This window comes from Mercurialis annua, linkage group LG3 (assembly GCF_937616625.2).
Source record: "Mercurialis annua linkage group LG3, ddMerAnnu1.2, whole genome shotgun sequence".
In the NCBI taxonomy this organism is placed as follows: Eukaryota; Viridiplantae; Streptophyta; class Magnoliopsida; order Malpighiales; family Euphorbiaceae; genus Mercurialis; species Mercurialis annua.
Window position 1 is genome coordinate 11,766,540 of NC_065572.1, and position 9,158 is coordinate 11,775,697.

Here is a 9,158-nt window from a genome sequence, read left to right on the forward strand (position 1 = left end):
TTTTTTTAATTCTTTTAATCATATCAAAGAATATCTGGTTTATTTCGAACAAATAAAAAATATATAAAAAATTGATGCATAATAAAAGGATCTAAAAATTAAAATCAAATTTATTTTTAAATATAATTAATTTTCCATAAATTTGGACACCAAAATTATGTTTTTGGTGTAATAAGTTTTTTATAATTAGAAAGTCATGTTTAGCAATAGACAACACTTGAAAATAAATTTTACTAAAGTATTTTAAAGTATTCGAATTTATTAAAATTGTTTATATGAGTGAAGGAGAAAATAAGAGCTTCTGTAAGAATTATAATTTTTTTTTCCCAAAGGTAGAGTAGATTAGATAGAAGGTAGAAAAAGTACATACAGGAATTACAAACAACATCCAAACAGACTACCAACCAACCCTAAGCATAGAAAGTTTACACTGCTTAGCCAAATTATGTGCTAAGCCATTAAAAGCACGAGGAGTATAACAAAAAGAACACGATGTAAACATAGTCTGAAGATGCCAAATATCACTGCAGATACCCAAAGCAGAAGAAAGTTGAGGTTCATAGGAATTAACTGATTGGATCACTTGTAGAGCATCTCCCTCAATAATAATATGTTGCCAGTGTCTAGAGAAAGACCAATTCAGAGTCTCGCGAACCGCCAAAAATTTCAATATGCCGGGATCCCAAATAGAACGGAACGAAGCTGTGAATTGTGCAATCAATAAGCCTGAACTGTCTCTGGCTATAACAGCTATGGTACCAAAGTGATGAAGTTGATTAGTAGCAGCATCCACATTTAGTTTAATAACACCAGGAGGAGGCAAGGAATGCTGGAGAGATACAGGATATAGAGAGCGAGTGACAGGAAACTCAACTGGAGGATGCTGTGAAAGGAGGAATTCAGCATATGCTCACTACCACATAAGTCACTTTCGGCAACAGTGGGTAACTGTTGCTTAATATACAAAAACCGTTGCCGTAAGTCTATTGCAACGGTTTTAAATCAGCTACATTTGTGGCCGCTGCAATAGGTTTTGATAGCTATTGCAACAGGTTTTTTAATCTATAGTAACAGAAATAAAACCGTTGCAATAAATATTAAAGGCAGCGGTTTTAAACATCTTCTGCAACAGTTGAACAACGTAGTTTAGGCAACAATCTTTTTTATAAGGCAGCGGTTTATACAGTACTTTATGCAACACTTATATATACTATTTGCAATGGTTTGACTAAAACTTTAAACAACAGTTTCAAACATCTTTTGTAACAGTTTCATATTGCATTTTAGGCAACAATTTTTTATGAAGCAACAATTTGTATTGTTCTTTATGCAATACTATATATACTACTGATTTGACTAAAACTTTCAGCAACAATTTATATAGAAAAGGCAACAACATAATTTATTTTGTATAAAAATTCAAATAAATCTCATATATAATTTAAATATTCCTTCTAGGCAACAATTTAATATTTGCTAAAATTAGAAACAGAAAATATTCGCTAAAATTAGAAACAAAAAATGTTCGCTAAAATTAAAAATTCGATCTTGTTGTCTCGCTCGAAAGTATTTCATCCTCGGTTTCTGCATGAAAGATAAAGCTAGCCGACCTTCCCTATCGAAATAAGGATGAGCCAATGTTGTTTTTGCAATTTCTTTGTCGCTCTTCGTATCATGCCATTGATGTAAAGGTCCCGTTCTATCCCTCCGTCTAAATCCAGTAACTCGAATCCCCTTCGAAGTTCAGCGCTTGCACGTAGCTCTAGACTTTTCCTCCAGGTTACTAAGTCATAATCACACCTTTTCAACTGATAATTGAACTGTATTAAGCTACTGTCAGACTTAAATCCTAGAAATGCCTGGAACAACAAAAGTCTTCTCAGTTTAAGCTTATTCAGAATATCAACAAGACATAACCACATGACTCTGTGCTTTCTGTGAATTAACACGGTAACTAAAGTAATTCCGCGGTTTAAAAAAGTACTTTAGTCTTGTAGTTACTTTATTAAGCAGAAATCATGATTTCGCAGGAACTGAACTGAAGTGAATACATTGAGAATAAAACAGTTACCTTAAGAGAAGAGACCCAACCCATATCAAGGGGAAATTGATTTCTCGCAATAAAGAGAAAAGCAATTTTAGCTTCATTATTTTATATAAAGAATGTTTCTTCTCAAGAAATTGAAGATTTGACATTAATTTAACATCACCTTGTGTTTTCTTGCATAACACAATGATTCAAGATAGTAGCCATCTTGTACCAGTTGTACGACATTTTCGAAATATAGGGAAAGCTGGCTCTGCATATCCAGACTAGATTTCTGATTTAAAAAATATATCGACCTGACTAAGAGTTGCATTGCAACTTCTTTTGAGGGCTCAAGAGCCTGCAATGAAACATGTTACAAAAAATGGTATGACAGTAGACATAAATTCGTCGTAATTAAAGGTTGTTGTACCAGTATGACAGTAGACATAAAAATGGTATGACAGTAGACAAAAAATGGTATGACAGTAGACATGTTACGTGTGCGTCTAAGCGTCTTGATGTATGCAAGTCTATGTACCAAAACTGAAAACTGAAGAGTGTATCTGCATACAAAATCATATGGCACCATTTCCACCTAGTGCCAAATTTTATCAAGTGAATCAAGTCTAAAAGAGAGTAGTTATGGTATCACCTTTAAAATCATGCCACATCTGCATGTCGATCAGAAGGAACAAAAACAGAAATATAATCAGATTTAAGATGCCTTTAAAAGAAGTCCATGTGAAACAAAAAATAGCATCAGATAACTTACTCAACAAAGTTGCCAAAGTTGAGTTCAATCTTTCTTCCACTTCCATCATCATACTTGGATATCAGAATTTTAAGAATACAAGGAGGAACTGCATATCCTATGCCATAAAGCGCATCCCTCAATTCAAACAAATCAATTTTCCCACTCTTGTCTTTATTATATCTCTCAAATATTCCCTGCAACACGAATTTAAGATAAATTTCCTATGTTGTGCGGAAACTTCTCGATTCGCTGCAACACGAATTTACGATTTCCACATTTCGCTTTCATTTGTGGAGTGTTTCTAAAACTCTGAAACTCTTATCATTTCTACTGGAAGGCAATATAACAGAAACGATATAAGGGACTACTTACACACCATTGACCAAGACTGAAGCATATGTGAAACTGTTGCAATACTGACAAAGCAACAGTATCGATACTGTTGCAATAGTGTATATAAGGCAACAGAAAGGTTACGGTTAAAATCTGTTGCACAGAAATTAACGAATTTCAGAAATTTACAACATAAGGCAACATATATTGAAAACGGTTGCATTAGCTTAAGAACCTGGTTAAAAAACCTGGTTAAAAAGAGCTGCATTTCGGCTTTTCCATAAATACCATAAAAGAAAACAGAACAGCGTAAGATCATCTGACTCAGTACTGAGAAGAGAAAAATCAGCAATAACATGTAGCCATATTTGGGCAAAAGAAACCAGCTGCAAAGAAGCCGTGCGAAGAGAAAGAGGAGATAAAAACCAGACCCATTGAGCATAAGGGCAGAGAAAGAGCATATGTAATAAGGATTCTTGTTCCTGACTGTAATACCCCGTATCATTTGTTAGTATTTATTTTCGCGCGTGTCCAATTTTTATTAAGTAGGACCTCAAAAATAGTTATTATATTCACGAGGTGAATTTATAAGTGTGAAAATGTGATTTGGAGTGTGTTTTGCCTTAAATTTGACTTTTGGCAATTTTATGTGTTAAATGTGAATTTTGCGATTTTACGCTAAAAACCGTCAAAATAATTATTTTAATTATTTTTAAAGGCCCAAAAATATTTTAATTCAGCCCATATGTTATGATCTAATGTTTTTGAATATTTGAGATACTTGAATTTATTTTTCCCCTAGAGTTCGACTTATTTACAAGAATGCCATAATGGCAAACTTGTAAATACACCAAACATGAAACTAATATCTAGATATTTCCATAAGCAATCTTGATGCCAGAGTAACTTACTCATCTTCTTCTTCTTCATTTCTCTAGCATAATTTCATTCTTCATTGTTGTGTGGGTGCCAAAGTTCTCAAATAAAAAAATAAAACACAAGTCCTAGATTGTTAACTTTTCTCACCAAATTTTCTTAACAAAAAACGTTGCAATTTTCCCGTAAAATATTAATCTATCTTTGCATGTTGGATCAAGGTGAATTTCAAAGCTCAAATCTTAACTTTTATTTGCTGATGTTGAATGAACCTTAGATACATGTTTAGGATGGTTTAAAATTGTTGTTTGATGGTTGATTAGTTGGTTTTAATTGTTATTTTGATGGCTTTCGGTTTAAATTAATTTTATATGTGAAATTAAATTATTGTTTTAAATTTCTGGGCTGATGTTAAAAATGAATTTAATATATATGTTAAATGTTGATTTTTATAGATTAAAGTTGATTAAAATGTTGGGTATTATTTATAAATATTGGGTTTTGATTTTTAGAGTTTAATTTCTTTAAAAATTGCTAAAATAAGGGTAAATGAATTCATTTTAAATTTCTGGAAATGATCTTAATTATGTTTGACTTATATGTTGGATTGATGATGGATAAGTGTTTACTTAAGAAATTTTAATGGTTTATTAATGTAATACCCCAAAATAATTAATTAGCTAATTGGACCACGTGTCCAGTTTTGATTCGCTAGAGTAGCGATATCAGAAGAATTTCTGAAAAGATAAAGAAAATAAGTCTTAAGTAAGTCGATTTTGGGAAACTAATTATCAGAAAATTAAGGTTATATTTCAATTCTAAAGTTAGAATTGGAATTAAAAGGAAAAATGTCAAGAAAAGCTCAAAATAGGGTACAGGGACCAAAGTGGTAATTTAGCCACTTTGTGTCGAAAATGAAAATTTATAAGTTTTGACGGGAAAGTATTGATATCGAGCTTTGTATTATTTATCGGGTATAAATAATACGTATAAGTCGTAATAAAAGAATTGGTCGATTTAGCTATGGACTAAATCGTACGAAAGAAAAGTTTAAAGGATAAATGATAATAAACAAAAAGAACAAGGACCAAAGTGAACCTTTAACCATTTAATATAAGAAACCCAAATTCAAAGAAGAAGAGCAGAGAACAATCGAGAGAAATTAAGAATCCATCGCCGATTACGATCGTTCGCCGCCGTTTCGCCGTTCGACGTCCGATTCAAGTGATTCAAGCGGCGATTTCTTCAGAATCAAATCGTCTATCGATCCTAAACTTCGTTTCAAGGTAAATATCTTGGTAGTTGGTGAAAAAATCGAATTTAATGGTGGTTTTGGTATAAAATAGAAATTTATTGATTTAAGCTCGGTTTTAGTGTTTTTGGAAAATCGAAGTTAAGGGTTTTGTCGGAAATGAAGTGTTTGGTATGTATGGCTGAAGATAGCACGACGGGAAGCCCGGAAACACTGTTTCCGGGGGCTGCGTGCGAATCGCACGTGGTGTGCGATCGCACACCCGTGATGGTGTGTGATAGGAGTAGAATACTCCTATGATTTATAGTTATTTTCGTATGCTTTCGCTACATTTTATCATGCTTTTCGGTTGTTTCAGATGACTTATTATATGTGTGAGCATTGTAGGGAAATGAAGCATTACGAAGTCTTTTGGGGATAAAAGGAGCAAGAATCAATAAATCGGAGAAAGGTCGAAGCATTGGATTGAAAAGAGGATGAAAGCATATTCGAGAATCTGACCTCGCTGCACTAATTGATGCATTTGGACCAGTTAGAAGCTCCCAATGAAATTGTGTTCTTCATAAGAGTTGAAGTAGACATCCTAAGCTTTCCAAGGGTTCAAGAATCATCTCATTTGGAGTTTCCTACAAGAAGTTATGAAGATTTGAAGTCAGCGGTTCTGCAGCGGAGTCGAAGGAAGTGCTCGATAGAGCACTTCAAGACTTGCTCGATAGAGCAAAGCTCTCGGTTTCTCCGCTCTATCGAGCAAGGGAGATGCTCTATCGAGCATGTACAAAAATTGGGCTTAAAATGCTTTTTCTCACCTCAAGACAAGGTGGACCCATCTCCAGATTTGGTTAGACATAACTATAGTACAAGGAGTAAACTTTCTACTTGTGTAAGCCCTATATAAGGCATTTTTATCTTCAAATTAGGTTAATAAATATTCCATAGAAATAACTTTGAGAGCTTTTTGAATATTCTCCTTATTTTAGTAAACTCTAGGGCTTTGAGCCATCTTCTTCAAGTAGCATTTACTCCATTGTTGAATGATATTGAAGCTTTTTAATTGAAGATTGTGTTTCTTATTTATGGATTGAAGAGTTATCTTATTATTGAATGTTCTCATTAGTTGTCTCTACAAAGGTAATTAATACTCTATCTTTAATGCTTTATCATTCTTATTTTGTGATTGTTGTTGATTTAGCCATGGTTGGCTAAATCCCCTTATTTGGGGGTTGGAATGAAGCTTAGTTAAATGCATGATTTGGGTTAGGGTTTAGGTTTATTGTTGTTCTAATTGATATTCTTAATGCTTGTTTTAGATTAGCTACCTAAAGCATGATTCTAGGTTGGTTAACACTTTGAGAGAAGGTTAATTAATTGAATAGATTAATTAGGATCCTAATTGATGATACCATGAGAGTGGGTTAGAGATTAGGAAACCTTAGAGTTGATTGTTAATCAGTAATTGGCTTGTTAATCTTGCTTAGTGCCACGAGAGTGGATTAGGCTTGGTTAGTCTGTTTGTTTGTGGTTTTGTAGCTCTTTGAGGCTCGAGAGAGCGGGAGTTATGCATTAGGAACGCTCGGTTCGCGTTTTGTTGCCTTAGACCCGATTCCCAAGATTGCATGACCTAGGTGGAGTTTTGACCTCCAAACCTCTTTTATCATTTGAATTCTCGTTTATTGTTAATCGCTTTTAGTCTTTTACAATTGCTAAATTAGTTGTCAGTTCTAGTTGTTAGTTGCAAGTTTGGTGTTAGTTAAATTGTTAGTGTTAAATTGATACTTGAAACAAATTCCTTTTCGTTGCTTTCCGAATTGAATTTCGTTTCACTCACATTAAACCTCTAGTCCTTGTGGGTTCGACCTCGACTTGTCGAGTACTACGAGTTGGATTTTTGCTAACAGTGTGCGGACGCACACCCAAGGTGTGCGGACGCACACCACCCTGTGCGGGCGCGCAGTGGGTCCACGAGGGACTAAAATGGATTTTTTGCCCGAGGGGCTAAAATGGACTTTTAGCCTTAAAGAAATGGGATTTTTTCAATATTAGATCCTAAAAACGATTAAGGATCCCGATAAATTAAAAAAGTAAAGTTTTAGCTCGACGTTTTACGTGAGCAACGATAATGGAAAATGTAAGAGTAGTATTCGTTTCTTGAATACGAAAAACAGAGTTAGAGATATCGTGATTATGATAAAGGAATATCGAGATCACAAATAACATTAGGAATAAAACAAAACCTTAAGACTTAAAGTATTATACGTATAAGAATATGAGGTTCACGTCTAATCATTAAACGTTAATTAATATGTATCAGACGTACGACTGAGCGGTGAGGGCACTAGAGGTGGACTTGTCCGAGCATACCACCACATCGACTACATTATAGAGTGGATAGCGGTCACTGTGAGTTGCACTTTACTTTCGTGTATTATATATATAAAGCTATTTTATATACATATGTATACTGTTTTTACGCATCGCATGTTATATGATTTGATTAAATGTTTATGTTTCTATTAAGTTATATACGAGAACTAGTATGCGATCCGAAGAAACTAGCTACCTATTGGATGTCAATAGGCTGTGTGATCACCAATATCGAGTCAGTCTAGTGTATTTGCATATGATAGCTGGTTGAATACGATATGATATGAAATGACACGATATGAATATGAATTTCAAAGTTGGATAATGAATTCGATACGAGTGAGCACTCGGCTACGGTGTAGTCTGGAGTCCCCGTATCTAGTGAGTTGGACTCACACTTTGGGATTAAGAGATAGGTCGCGATCGATGGGTAGAGTGTGAGCACTCCCGGGTCGGACTATCTGGACTAGTATGATTTGGTTATTCGAGAGTTATGTCGCATGCTAGGATATTAGTTTCGTACGGATCAAATACCTGTTTATATGTTTTATATTATTGTTTTCTTGAGATGCGCTGTTATATTTTTATATTAATACCGTTAGTAACTTGCAAGCTCACTCAGTATTTCCCAAAATACTGACCCCCTCACAGTGTTTTATTTCAAGTGATCGGAGTCGGATCAGACAGACCATCTCCTTTGTGTTGGAAGTCTTCTGACTTGCACAAAGTACGAGTCCTTAGAGCTGCAGTAGTCAGTAGGTGTCAAAATAAGATTTATGATTTGATTTCAAACGGTATTTAAAATGTGAACTCTGATATAAATTTTATAAGTGAGTTGTTTAGAAAGATGGCGTTTATCCGTTTGAATTTGATACCAATTGTCGTGATTGGAATTGGTGATGTTTGTGATCAGAAACAGGGCGGTGCTGGATATGAAATATCGCTCGGTAAGACCCTGGTTTCTAAGAATTGTTTCGCGAATGTTTTCAGAAAAGGAACACGATATTTTAATAATTGAATTATATTATTTAAAGAAGATTTTTGATAATGTATTATATATAATAATATGTTTTAATCGCGAAAAATTTACAATGGTTTTAGGCTTGGTATGGGTTCCGGAGCTACCACTCCCGTTCCCTAGCGCCGGTCGCGGCTCAATAATTTTGGGTCGTGACAATTAATCGGGTTGGATTTTTGATAATTTTATTAGTTAAAAATTGTTAAAATAAAGGTATTTATGTCATTTTAAATTTCTGGGCAGAAATTATTTAAAAAAATTTATAAACTTTATTTGTTGAATATTTATAGAATTAAAGTAATTAAAGTTATGTGTTTTGACGGATTAATAATCGGTTTTGATAATAAATTGTTTATTCGATTTTTAAGGGTGTTTAATATGGAAAATAATTTATTTTAAATTTCTGGGTTATAAATATTGTTAAATAAATTATATGTTGAATATTTAAGGAATTAATAGATTAAATGGATGATTTTTGAGTGTTGATAAAATCGGGCTCAGTTTTAGCGATTTATACGGTTTTAAAATGTTAAAA

General features: G+C 33.8%; 1 long non-coding RNA gene across 1 annotated transcript; it reads right to left on the reverse strand.

The window, feature by feature from the left end:
* Window positions 1-1,394: 1,394 nt before the first annotated feature.
* On the reverse strand, window positions 1,395-3,161 carry LOC126675156 (uncharacterized). Its single transcript, XR_007639690.2, has 3 exons — window positions 2,802-3,161; window positions 2,072-2,700; window positions 1,395-1,859 (listed from the first exon to the last, which is right to left on the reverse strand). It is a non-coding gene; the product is annotated as an uncharacterized LOC126675156 (long non-coding RNA).
* Between the last annotated feature and the right edge of the window lie 5,997 nt (window positions 3,162-9,158).